This window comes from Portunus trituberculatus, chromosome 44 (assembly GCF_017591435.1).
Source record: "Portunus trituberculatus isolate SZX2019 chromosome 44, ASM1759143v1, whole genome shotgun sequence".
Taxonomy (NCBI): domain Eukaryota; kingdom Metazoa; phylum Arthropoda; class Malacostraca; order Decapoda; family Portunidae; genus Portunus; species Portunus trituberculatus.
The window spans coordinates 21,496,449-21,510,148 of record NC_059298.1 but is presented as its reverse complement, the minus strand read 5'-3'; the positions used below and the strand labels follow the sequence as shown (position 1 = coordinate 21,510,148).

The window sequence follows — 13,700 nt, the reverse complement described above, 5'->3', positions numbered from 1 at the left end:
TGGAGCTCTTTATCCTGTTCTTCATTCTCTTTCATTCCCATACTCTCCTTTATTAATTTATCTAACTTACATTCGATAGTCAACACTCTATCAATGAAGTATGCGCCATATCAAAGCCTTCGAATGCTCTTTCTCTCTCACCATGTATGTAGTACATATCTACATAATAAATTACACAAACCATATCAACTGATAGTGGTAACAAGTATGTAAAATGTGGAAAAAAAAAAAAAACTCTTGGGTAACTTAGATTGCCCTTCACCCCACTTTGGTTTACTATATCATGATTTTGTTTGTCTACCAGTCATCTTTTAAACCAAGTTCATTGTTGTAGGATAAATAATAACAAAAGTTGTGGTTGTCAGAAGTTTGTCAAAACTTTGAGCGCATTTTTTTTCACTTTCTTCATTTTGACACGAGTTCTACTTATGATGTTGAATGCCTTATATCTATAAGTATGTGTGGAAGAATACAATCTTTATGTCTAAATCATTAGTGACATTAGATGGATCTTTGTATGTGAACTATATATCAAAGAAAAGTCTTCACTGTAGAAGAACCTGGACAATCTAAAACCAAACAAGACAAGGCAAGTTAGAAATGCAATCCGTTACATGATTAGTTTTCTTCACCATTTAAGTGATTTTGCACAATAAATTCATCACCTCAGTGTCAGTGCAGAGTTTTACTGTAAAATTATGAGACATCTGAAGGAGAAAATTTGTTCCTTTATGATAATAGAGCCACTCACAATTTGTTTTAAAACATTTTACTTTCACCTATATCAACATGGTTGCTGTTCTTTATCCTTACTCACCAGATCTAGCTTCATATGATTTCTTCCTCTTTCCCAAGGCGAAGTTCAAGAAGGGTCACTGTTTCGACCCTGTGAAGGATATCCAATATGAATCACAGATGGTGCTTGACACACTAAGAACAGGACTTCTACGGAGGGCTACACTGGCAGCAACATGTTACTAAACGAGATAATTACTTCATAGGATAGTACTAAATTCTTTCTTAGATCTACACCCAGAAGTTTCTAATCTCACATTGTTTGTTTATGTGTATATGTATGTGTACAGTATGTATGTGTTTGTGTGTAATATATATATATATATATATATATATATATATATATATATATATATATATATATATATATATATATATATATATATATATATGACAGTTGCGGTTCTTTATTTTTTCATTTCAAGTTTTCATACATAATAACAATGGTCATCATTAATCCCACCATTCATTTTAAAATTTTCTGGTTGAAAAAGTGAACATTGAAAGGGTAAGGTGACATGTGGAAGTAAGCCTTTGTTCTTCATGGCTTTAATGGACACACTTAGAATTTGAGAGGAAGGTATTTTATATTGCTTATTTAGTATTATTATACTTACATTCTCTTATTAAACTGTAAGCATTGTTCTGGCTCTATACACTTTCCAATTATAAAATGTTTGTAGGGACACTGGATGTCACTGATGGTTACACTGAAGTCTCAGCACTCACAATAGAACCCTTCTTTTGATGTTGTGGCTCCTCAATCTGAAATAAAACCCTTTTTAATACATTAATATCGCACATAAAAACTTTGTGAAGAGGTTTTAGGTATTGATCCAACGAAAGAGCCTTAAAGTCCATTGTCTAGGGTACCTGCACAGTGGATTATTGCCCAATGTGGCTAGGATTTAGCATAGGAAGGGTACAACTTTGCAACAAGTACAATCCAGAAAAGGTATCAACTAATCTGTCAAGAGTCACAGTTTTGTTTCTTGTCTCATGGAGACATCACCAAACTCTATCATGTAAGCCTAATTTAGCTCTTGTGTCCATATTCTCACTATATGTGATTATTTTGTCTTCAAATATCTATATTTTTGAGTAAAATTCTTCTCAAAGGTGGAAAGCTAAGACATGACTATTGTGTGCATTCATTCACAAGCATTTCCTTACTGCTCAGCTTCTAGATGCCTAAGAAAGAAAATTTAATCTTCAGCACACCATGCTGCATGAAAGACAATTGGTTTTCCTTTGTGGTGCCATAAAAGATCTTTGCTCTTTCTCATAACTGATCTAATTCATTGGCCTGATCAAGATCATAGGAAGAGTTTGGAGTTACTGGTATTTGAAATATTATCTCAAGAGTAAATCCTATCTATACTTTTGTGAGTGCAAATCCAACAATATGCTGTTTTCAGATAATTTACTTTCAAAAACTAATTTCATGAACATAATTATTTTGTAATCAATAGATGCAGGTGAAGAATTTTGTTGTTGTGAAAGCATATATTTCCAGTAAATTGTTACTTTTCATGAGTTTAATGTCTCTAAATAAGAAAAAAGTATTACTATTTGAATCATCTGGCATACCAGCAGGACATGCTCTCATATGACTGATTGTGTGGAGTGTGTGGCATGATGTCAAGAGTGCATCCTGCCACTGACTGACAACTAAGGATATCAAGTTTTCCTCTCCTACGATATCGATTTTCCCAGTGCCTTCCATGCATGCAACAAAGTTTGGGGCATTAAGTTATATGCACTGCTATTCTGAAAAGGATTTTCAACCATGTTGTAAACGTAGAATCAGTTTCAAACATGTGGTGGCATGAAGATAAAGAGCAGCAGAATACTATGGTAAGTCCAACTCAAAATAACTAAAAATGCATATTTGCCTGTCCTATAAACTCAAAATAACTAAAAATGCATATTTGTCTATCTTATACTAAAAGTCTCATTTCTCCAATTATCTCAATTCATTCCTCTGATATGCAACTGCTCCTCTTCCTCCAGACATCCTTCTTGCATTTAATTCTTCTCTCTTCCACGTTCATTCACCTCGTTCACAGTCAGCCTTATACAGTAGTCTTATACCTTTTGAATATAATGGTCTTTGCAGTTGTTCTTCCTCCATTTGCTCTTCACATCTAAACTATTTTAGTATTCCTGACTGTTCTCAGTTAGCTAACTCATACAATATCAGCTCTACTTCACACTTCATTCCTCACTAATTCCTGTGTTACACCACACACGGTCATAATATCCTTCATCACTATTATATTTACTATTATTCCCCATAATCCATGTTTTAGCTCAATTACAATGCAGTCAGTACCAGAGGTCTCTTATATAAACATATCTTTACATAAATTCAAAGTGATCTATATTATGTGACTAAATATTTTTTAAATTCTTTTTCATGCCTTTTTCTTAGTTCTTTCTACTCTTCACCTTTATAGTTATTTCACTGTCCATAACATATATTCAAAGTACTTTCAATAAAATAATTAATCTCTCCTCTGCCTTCTTACCGATAAAGTAATTATATTAACACCTACCAAACTTGTCATCTACAATCCCCATACTTCATGACTTTATTCTTACTGTTATTCATTCTCAGTTTTATCTTAAAAATTTTCTTCTAAACTAATCTATCAGTTATATCATTTCCCCTTCTAAAGTATCCACTAGTGGAGTATGATCTGCAATCAACATCTGACAATTTGAAATTCCATCAGCATATGTTTATTGTATATTTTTATTTTAAATGTGTTGTGATGGTATGAATATTTTCTAATATGCTAGAATCTCTCTCTCTCTCTCTCTCTCTCTCTCTCTCTCTCTCTCTCTCTCTCTCTCTCTCTCTCTCTCTCTCTCTCTCTCTCTCTCTCTCTCTCTCTCTCTCTCTCTCTCTCCATCATTGCATATAACACTCAAGGGACAGAAGGAAACCACTCATAGTATAAAGCTAATCTGATGATTATCATATGAGGCCCTTAGTAAAATGGTTGCAAGCATCCCAAATAGAAAATAAAGAAAAATGCAGTCAAAGTTGTGCTACTTTTAAAATGTAAATTAGGAATTAGTGAATATTTTGACATTCTTTTTCAATATTTAGCTTATCATTCCTCCTTGTACTTCATACTAAATTTGTTATGAGAAAAGAAAATTGTTTATCGGTAAGTACAATAAAAGCTTCCTTTTCCTCAATCATAGGTATTGAGAGAGAAACTGTATCCTCAGTAAACATTTATTATGAACGAACCAACAAAGATATGATAGGGAACTGCTAATAAAATCTAAACTGATGTATGTACATTTAAGAAAAGAAAAATCTGCTTAAAAAAAAATTTTGCTTTTTACTCATCTGGAAACAGCAAAATTTCAAGAACAGGGTATCATTAATCACTCATATTCCTAGAAAAAAAAAAAAAAGTGATAACAGCAGTGCTACTATCCAGTACCCATTCCTCAAGCTAGAATGTTAAAATTATTAATGCCACAAGTATGACAGTGCAGGACTTCAAGTGATAAAAAAAAATGCTGCTATTATCTGAACACACCAGATGGCACATGGCTGGGTGGACAGTGGCAAATTCGAGATTAGAATAAAGAAACTTGAAACACTGAGGTGAAATGGATGACAATAGAATCATGTTACTTGGAGAAGTTTTAACTGTAATGCAGTTTGCATTGTGTCTTGTGGTTGCTCTTCAGACAGAAGAGGGTTCAAACTACACAGTGCTACACTTAACTTGATTTCCTCAACAGTGGCGTTCAGCACACTATGTTAATAAGGGCTTCATATGGTAAGTTACTTAGTACTTTATTACCAATAATTCCCTCATATTATTTTAAGCTGTAACTATGTTTGGCACATCTTATTTGTTCTGCTTAGTTATATAGTTGCACTCATTATGTTGAAAAACTGACTGCATATTTTCAACTGAATGCATCAGTTAATATCAGCAGCTCTAACATGTATAGCATAGCATGAGCCTCATTCCTTTGGGAGTTTGATTCCATCACATAGAGAAAATCAATTTAAGATTGAATGCAATTAATTGCTGAAGAATCCAGATTTGCTAGTATTTCATAATAGTTTCAAAAGTTTTGTTACCATGGATGGTTATTGAAAACTACATAAGATCTTTGCTTATTTTTAACAAACCATTTAAGCTGTGGCTATGCTCAACTCAAGGTAATCAGTTATAGAAGTACAGTAAAAGTTTATTAATCCAAACACTGATGATCCCAATTTTTTCAATAGTCCAAATTTTTAAAGGTGGAGTGTAAAAATTTTATTGATTGTCAAAATTAGGTTTCTGCACATATTAAAAAAAGGCACCAGATGCACCCTAGCTAGTGGTAAGGGATGGAAGTAGACATTACTACCATCACTCCCCTATCTACTACATCAAGGGTTCTCAACCTTGTTCTCGTTAAGGACCCCCTAAATTTTAAGACCATTTACTTGATTCAACCCTCAAGAATCTGACATCAAACATTATGTTAATCTAGTTACTGATACTAACTCAATATGCAATGGTATTGAAAAGGATATTATCAGATCAGCCATCTAAGTACTCCAGGAAATCTGTATTAAGTCCATAACAATAGACATTGCAGTACAGTAATGAATGTCTATAAATAAATGTCTTGTTTGAATGGCATGGAAGTATTGTGGTACACATAGGATTTTAGGTGTCTGCATGTGAGGAATCACATCTTTGTTTATTGTGAATGTATTGGTAATTATCAATTGTGAGAAGAGTGCTTATTTATTTGTCAGGAGCTTTGTCAAGTCTATTTAGGGTGCAAAAGGTTTGAACTCTGTTAAGGAAAATCTGTAAGAGGTTAGAGGTTGTGTCAACATTTGGATCTGTGGATGCGAGTGTAATGTCATCTGCATAAGAAGCTATGGTCATTTTAAGATTCACCCAACCAACGATTGGATGAATTGTGCTATACATAATAGAGAGGTTGCCCACAAAAGGTACTTGAGCTTTCCATCTCCTGAATCTCATGCACTTTATATCTCTGCCCAGAATCATGCCAAGTCTGTTCTTAAACTTGCCAAACACTCTTTCATAAATAGAAAATGTCAAAATCTTTCAAACTCAAACTCTCCTTGTGACTTCTGGCATCTAGCCAAAAACATCTCAAATAACTTCACTTCTTCATCTTTCCTTCCTTTATTTCATCCTGATGGCACCACTGCCATCTCTTCTGTCTCTAAAGCTGAACTCTTTTCTCAAACCTTTGCTCACAACTCCACCTTGGACGATTCTGGGCTTGTCCCTCCCTCTCCTCCTCCCTCTGACTATTTCATGTCTACAATCAAAATTCTTCGTAATGATGTTTTCCATGCCCTTGCTGGCCTAAACCCTCGGAAGGCTTATGGACCTGATGGGGTCCCTCCTATTGTTCTCAAAACTGTGCTTCTGTGCTTGCACCTTGCCTGGCCAAACTCTTCCAACTTTGTCTATCGACTTCTACCTTTCCTTCCTGCTGGAAGTTCGCCTACATTCAGCCTGTTCCTAAAAAGGGTGACCATTCTAACCCCTCAAACTACCGTCCTATAGCTTTAATCTCTTGCTTGTCTAAAGTTTTTTAATCTATCCTGAATAGGAAGATTCTCAAACATCTGTCACTTCACAATCTTCTGTCTGATCGCCAGTATGGCTTCCGTCAAGGTCGCTCTACTGGTGATCTTCTGGCTTTCCTTACTGAGTCTTACTTTTGCTGTAGCGTTAGGCATATCAAAAGCTTTTGATAGAGTCTGGCATAAAGCTTTGATTTCAAAACTGCCCTCCTACGGCTTCTATCCTTCTCTCTGCAACTTTATCTCAAGTTTCCTTTCCGACCGCTCTATTGCTGCTGTGGTAGACGGCTACTGTTCTTCTCCTAAACCTATTAATAGTGGTGTTCCTCAGGGTTCTGTCCTGTCACCCTCTCTTTCTATTATTCATTAATGACCTTCTTAACCAAACTTCTTGCCCTATCCACTCCTACGCTGATGATACCACCTACATCTTTCCACGTTCTTTCAGAGACGTCCAACCCTTCAGGAAGTCAACAGATCACGGGGACGCCACGGAACGCCTGACTTCCGATCTTTCTAAGATTTCCGATTGGGGCAGAGAAAATCTAGTAGTTTTCAATGCCTCAAAACTCAATTCCTCCATCTATCAACTCGACACAACCTTCCAGACAACTATCCCTCTTCTTCAATGACACTCAACTGTCTCCTCTTCCACAATGAATATCCTCGGTCTGTCCTTTGCTCATAATCTTAACTGGAAACTTCACATCTCATCTCTTGCTAAAACACCCTCTTATGAAGTTAGGTGCTCTGAGGCGTCTCCGACAGTTTTTCTCGCCCCTCCAACTGCTTACTCTGTATAAGGGCCTTATCTGTCCCTGTATGGAGTACTCTTCACATGTTTGGGGGTGTTCCAGTCACACAGCTTTGCTTGATAGGGTGGAATCGAAAGCTCTTCGTCTCATCAACTCCCCTCCTCTCACTAACTGTCTTCAGTCTCTTTCTCACCGTCGAAATGTTGCATCCCTCTCTATCTTTTATCTCTATTTTCATGGTAACTGTTCTACTGATCTTACTAACTGCATGCCTCCCCTTCTCCTGCAGCCTCGCTGCACAAGGTTTTCTTCTTCCTCTCTTCCCTATTCTGTCCAACTCTCTAATGCAAGAGTTAACCAGTATTCTCAATCATTCATCCCTTTCACTGATAAACTCTGGAACTCCCTCCCTACATCTGTATTTCCGAATAATTCCGACAACTTGTCTTCTTTTAAAAGGGAGGTATCGAGGCATTTGCTCCCCTAATTCTGGCTGACGGTTTTGGCACTTTTGCACTTTTTAGAGAGCCAGCACTCAAGTGGGCCTTTTATAACTTTCTTTTTTTTGCCCTTGACTGGCCCTCTTCCCTACGTAAAAAAAAAAAAAAAAAAAAAAAAATGTCACGTAGCTTATGTTTTTTTTCTGGCGAGACATAAAGTGACCTGTAACATGACCTAAATTTTCCTATTTTTTTTCTAGCTTTCCCTATTGCATTAGGACTGGGACTGTGCCTCCTGACAGAGAACTTTAGATATGGGAACCCTTATCCCAAGTGGATGCCCTTCCTAACCTCAGACCGTGGATTTGAACCCATGTGCTTGAGAACCCTGGAGCATTCAAAGTGCACGTGGTCCCAGTGTACCATGTTGATCCTTAACCTTAACCTAATTATACATGAAAATATGGAGGCAAAAAAAAAAGTATGTACTACACAAAACAAATCAGTGTGCCAGTTTGTTGGCAATGCTTTTTACCAATAACACAACACTTGTGGTAGTTGCTGCTGCCACTGCCATTATCAAAGGTGTAATGAGAAAAATTGTTGGATATGTAAAACTGAAAATTGGCTGAAGCTACATGGAGGTTCTGGCTTGGTGGCATTTTCAGAGTTAAGTCCTGATAATCTGACAAAACCTATAATCCGACACACTCCTGGTTCCCTCCTCATCAGATTAACAAACATTTACTGTATATTTGTAGTTACTATGTTATTCTCACAGATATCTTATTGATTCTGATATATTTTGTTTTTTGGAATACCTGATGGTATAATGTCTGGAAGAGGGTCATATGTGAAAGGAAAATATTAAGTAGTGAATCCTGTTATCTTTAATATACAGGAAAATCCCAAAAATAACAGTTTAGTCATTTCCTGATAAAGAACTAGCATAGTAAGTAATACAAAAATGTGATAGTAAGTATTAGTAAAAAAAATAAATAAATAAGATAGTAATAATGATAGAAAAAAAAGAGGATAAATGTCTTGAAGTCTTCCTCTTGTATTAGTTCAAGTTATAGGAAAGTGGAAATAAAGAGTTAGGCCGTGAATTCTAAAGTTCATCAAAGATAAGAATAAATGACTGAGAATACCAGTTAACTCATATTAGAGAGAGGTGGACAGAATAGGGGAGAGCAAAATAAGAATATCTTGTGTGGTAAGGATGTGGGAGGAGGGGAGGCATGTATTTAGGAAGACCAGAACAGCAGTTGGCATGAAAATAGCAGTAGATAACAAGAGATACAACACTGTAGCAGTGAGAAAGAGGCTACTGAAGACAGTCATTTACAGGAGAGGGATTGATAATATGAAAAAAAATGGATTCCATCCTGTCTAAAAGAGCAGTTTGAGAGAAATTTCTCTCATACATATGAAGCATACTCAATATATGGACAGATAAGGCCTTGTAAGGAATTAGCAGCTGGGACGGTGAGAAAAACTGGGGAAGACAACTCAGACCACCTAACTTCACAGAAGCTGTTTTACCAAGAGATAATATGTGAAATTTCCAGTTTAGATTGTAAGTAAATGACAGACTAAGGCTGTTCAAAAGAGAGAAGAGTGGAGCAGCTTAGTGTCACTGAAGAAGCAGGAATAGTCATCTGGAGAATCGTGTCAATTGATAAAGGGAGGAATTCTCCCAGTTTGCGAACCACTGATCCATAGAGTAAAGAAAGGTATGCACACTTGGAACAATGCCAGATGTATAGAAGCTAAAAAGGAAAAAAAAGAAGCTTGGAAGAAACTCAAAAAGCAGAGAAATTAAAATAACAGACAGCAGTATAAGGACACGAAAAATTAATATACAGGCAACCCCCACTTAACGAAAGGGTTACGTTCCTAAAAACCCGTTTGTTAAGTGACTTCATTAAGCGAACCAATTATAACAAGTTTGACCCCTGACTTGAGCTTCCATTGAAAGTAAACAAAGTGAAAGTGTGTCATATAGTACAGTGAAAGTTTGATGAAAGTAAAAATTATGAAGTTAAACATTTAAGCAGTTCAATTTAAGACTAAATCATTATAATGTACACTAATGTATGTATGTAAGTATATCTATAATGTAGATGATCTTAAATTTATGAAGGGAGGGAGAGTGGAGCAGGAAATATGCTAGCTGGCAATCTGTGGAATATAAACAAAGGGCGCATCATTGTACCACATACAAAACTTATGTACCACATTTCCACAAGGCTTTCAATTTTATCCATAACAGAGTCACAAGTTCAGGTGGTTCTTTTAGCTTCCAAGGAAAATACGATCTCACCAGCCTTCTTAATAGAGTCTGCAGACTTGAAAATAGTAGACAGTAGATGGAGTCAAGAGCAATGCTATTTTTAAAAAATTTTTATTTTATTTTTTTTTTGCCTCGTGTCTTTGAATTATATCCAGCTTCACTTCGAGAGTAAGAGACTTCCTGGTCTTCACAGTAACGCTAGGCGACATTGCAGGGCGTTTTGGTGGCATGTTGAGCGAGGGAAGACGAGCTGCTGCTAACGCTGTTATTGTTTTGAACTGGGGGAGTGAGTGGTGCGCGTGTTGTCCACGAGAGGTGTTGGTGTATTCAAAAGCCTGTTGGTTTGCGTGATACGGCGGGGCTTTCAAACTTGAAAAAAATTACCTGGATAAAATTTCGTTAAAGCAAGTTTAGTGTTCGTTAAACGAGCAGATGATAGTAAAAGGAAACCTTTTACTACCATTTTTTGTTGTGAGAACCTTCATTATGCGGGGTTTGCCTGTATTAGAGTAAGGAGAGAGGAAGAAAGAAACTTTGAAAAAGATGTGGTGCAGAAAAGTGAAGATGAACCCAAGCTTTTCTACAAGTATATCAATGGTAAGATAAAAAAAAAATAAGGAAGAAATAGAAAAAAATAGTTAAGAGAGGGAAGACATACCAAACAGGAGAGGAAATGAGTGAAATAATGAGTTTTTTCAACACTGTTTTCACTAAAGAAGAGGATTTTACAGAACCAAATAGGACATTACACTGTCAAGACTTGCAAGAAATTAGTGCACAAAGAAGATATTGGAAGACTACTAGGAAATTTGGATGTCAGGGAAGCAATGGGACCAGATGGTGTGTCGGGCTGGGCACTAAAGTAATGCAAAGATCAATTCTTAGAACCAGTTTGGGAAATGGTTACTTCATTAAAGGAAGGGAGAGTACCACTGGATTGAAAGAGAGCTATCATAATCCCAATACCTAAAAAAGGAAAGTCAACTGAGCCATTAAATTACAGACCAGTGTCACTTACAAGTGTTGTGGAGGATATGTGAAACTGTTATCAAAGAAAAAATGGGTTAAACATCTGGAAGAACAAGTTATATCGAACAGAAATTTTGGGTTTAGAACAGGAAGTCATGTATGTTGAGTTTAAGTTTCAACTCAAGAGTAATGGAAGGACTAGAGAGCAGAGATGGATATGTGGTCACTGTGTACCTAGATATAAAAAAGGTTTTTGATAAAGTCTCTCATAACAGACTACTTTGGAAATTGGAGAACATAGGATGACTAAGAGGAATAATATTAGATTGGATAAGGGATTACTTGAAAGACAGAGAGATGAGAACTGTGATCAGGAACACATACTCATTCCGGAATAAAGTATCAAATGGAGTGCCGCAGGGGTCAATGTTAGCCCCCCATTATGTTCCAGATATACGTAAACAACATACAGTATGGAGTGACCAGCTATATTAATTCATTTGCTGATGATGTAAAATTATTAAGAGTAATTAAGACCCGAGAGGACTGTTTGCTACTGCAGGAAGACATAGATAAAACTTATGAGTAGAGTAAGAAGTGGAAGTTAGAATTCAATGCAAAGAAATGCCATGTAATGGAATTAGGAAGAGTAAGAGAAGACCAGTATGGTGCTATTTGATGGGAGAGGAATACATAATGAAGACTAAAGAAGAAAAAGATCTAGGAGTGGTTATACAAGAAACTCTGAACCTAAAAAATCTAATGTTACAGACAAGGACATGAAAGAAATTATTACAAACAGTTAGAATAATGTTAGAATAGTAGTGTGGTCGGTGAACTTGAAAAAGGATTTACGAAAATTTGAATGGATCCATATGATTGGTGCAAAGATGGTGCTGGAACTAAAAGACCTAACATATGAAGAAAGGCTGAAGGATATGGGACCGTCAACCTTAAAAGATAGAAGAGAAAGAGGGGACCTAATAGCAATGTATAAAATAGTTAATAGCATTGAAAAGACAGACAAGCCAGACCTGGTGCTGGTGACAGAAGAAACTGGAAGGACAAAAGGACATGCAAAGAAGATCAGGATGAGGCAGTGTGTGAAAGATATTGGAAAATACAGTTTTCCTCACAGAAGGGTGGAAAAGTGGAATGCTTTGAATGATGAAGTTGTTGCAGCACATAATGTGCATAGCTTTAAAGAAAAATGAGATAAATGGAGATATGAAAACAGGACACTATGAGCCCCACTCGAACCCTGTACAATACAACTAGGTAAATACGAGGTAATTACACCCACACTGTCAGCCAAAGCGAGCGGATGCAAGACCAGAGAGCTCTGGTGTGATATGCTGCCAATTCTGAAGAGGAACCCAGCAGACCTGGTGATATTACAGGGGGGCAGCTTAGTGGTCTTGTCTCCAAAGAGTTATTGAATTCACTTAAATTTTGAGGTCAAAAGAAGTATGGAGGAGGATGACGCCATGGACGGCGCGGTTGGTGCTGCCCGATATGTAAACAAAGGACTGGGAGCAAGACCAAGGGGAGCTAGAAGTGAGATTATAGAAACATCCCTAGGATCGAGACAGCTGGGTGACTAGAGTAAAGAGAGGGAGTTTTCGGGCTTTGAGGAAGGAGTTACCATGAGAAGGATCATCATTATGGATAAGGAACTTAACCCCCTCAGTACCGTCCCATACACCCGTACGTGATGGGGAGGTATGGTACTACATACCATCACGTACACTGGTACGGGATACATTCGGAATAAAAGTTTAAAACGGTTTGGCTGCCTTGTTTGGCATCTGGCATGGTGGTATTAGCAACTAGGATGGTCTAGGCTCCGCCTACGCTGTGACAGCAGCAAATCAGTGAGTGATACATCATGATGGGGTGGCGTGAAATAAGAGTGACGTAACGTAGTGCCAGTTTGTCTGAGTAGGATTATCGTGCTCTGTGCTCTTGCTTCCATGCCATTTTTGTCCAAGGAACTGTGCTGCCTTCTCTGATAATGGAGGTGGATAGTGACTGTAGCTCTGGCTCTGAGTACTTGCCTGCTGACTCAGTTGATGAGTTTAGTGATGATGATGAGTATAGTGATGAAAGTGACTTAGAGGAACTGAGTGATAGTGAGTTACTGGAGGAGAATGAGGCGATGGTTGACTCTGGGTGGACGTTCCTGGCTGACATATTCAATGACATTCGCCCTCACGCCATCCCTGAGTTCAGTGACCTTGACGGGGGGATAAATGGACATGTGCCAAAGTTTTCGTGTGCACGTGAGGCGCTTTGTTACTTTTTTGATAATCACCCAAGTCATGTCACAGTGACCTGTGACCTGACAGCTTATACCTGACCTCTACTCTACAGCACTGTGGTGCAGTCTTTTTTTGAGAGGGGGAACACCTCATACTATAGAGTTTTTTCATAATTATTATTATTATTATCATTATTATTATGATTATTATTATGTGTTATTATAGTGTGTATTATGTGGAAACCATTTATATTCATATGTACAGTGCACTTATACAATAAAAATGAATGAAAGTGACAAATACGAGCAAGTTAGTGAGCGATTATGCGGGCGGTATAGAGGCGAGTCTCACGCCTAAGGCGATCAGTGCCGAAGGGGTTAAAGCCTTGGAGGAGATGGTTGCAGTCATGTTCAAGAAACAGGACCAGCTAATTACGGAAAATTTAGAACTGATAGAGAGATGTTTAAACTTAGAAAGTACAGTGGAGACTCAATACTTGAATGTCTAAATACTCGAACTTTTCAATAGTCGAACGCAAAAGTTTGACTTAATACTAAAAAAAATACCTATTAGTCGAAA

At 37.1% G+C, this 13,700-nt stretch overlaps 1 long non-coding RNA gene across 1 annotated transcript; it reads right to left on the bottom strand.

Annotated features, from left to right (window-relative positions):
- Positions 1 to 352: 352 nt before the first annotated feature.
- Positions 353 to 2,480, bottom strand: LOC123518655. The gene is made up of 2 exons (XR_006678856.1): positions 1,413 to 2,480; positions 353 to 886 (listed from the first exon to the last, which is right to left on the bottom strand). It is a non-coding gene; the product is annotated as an uncharacterized LOC123518655 (long non-coding RNA).
- Between the last annotated feature and the right edge of the window lie 11,220 nt (positions 2,481 to 13,700).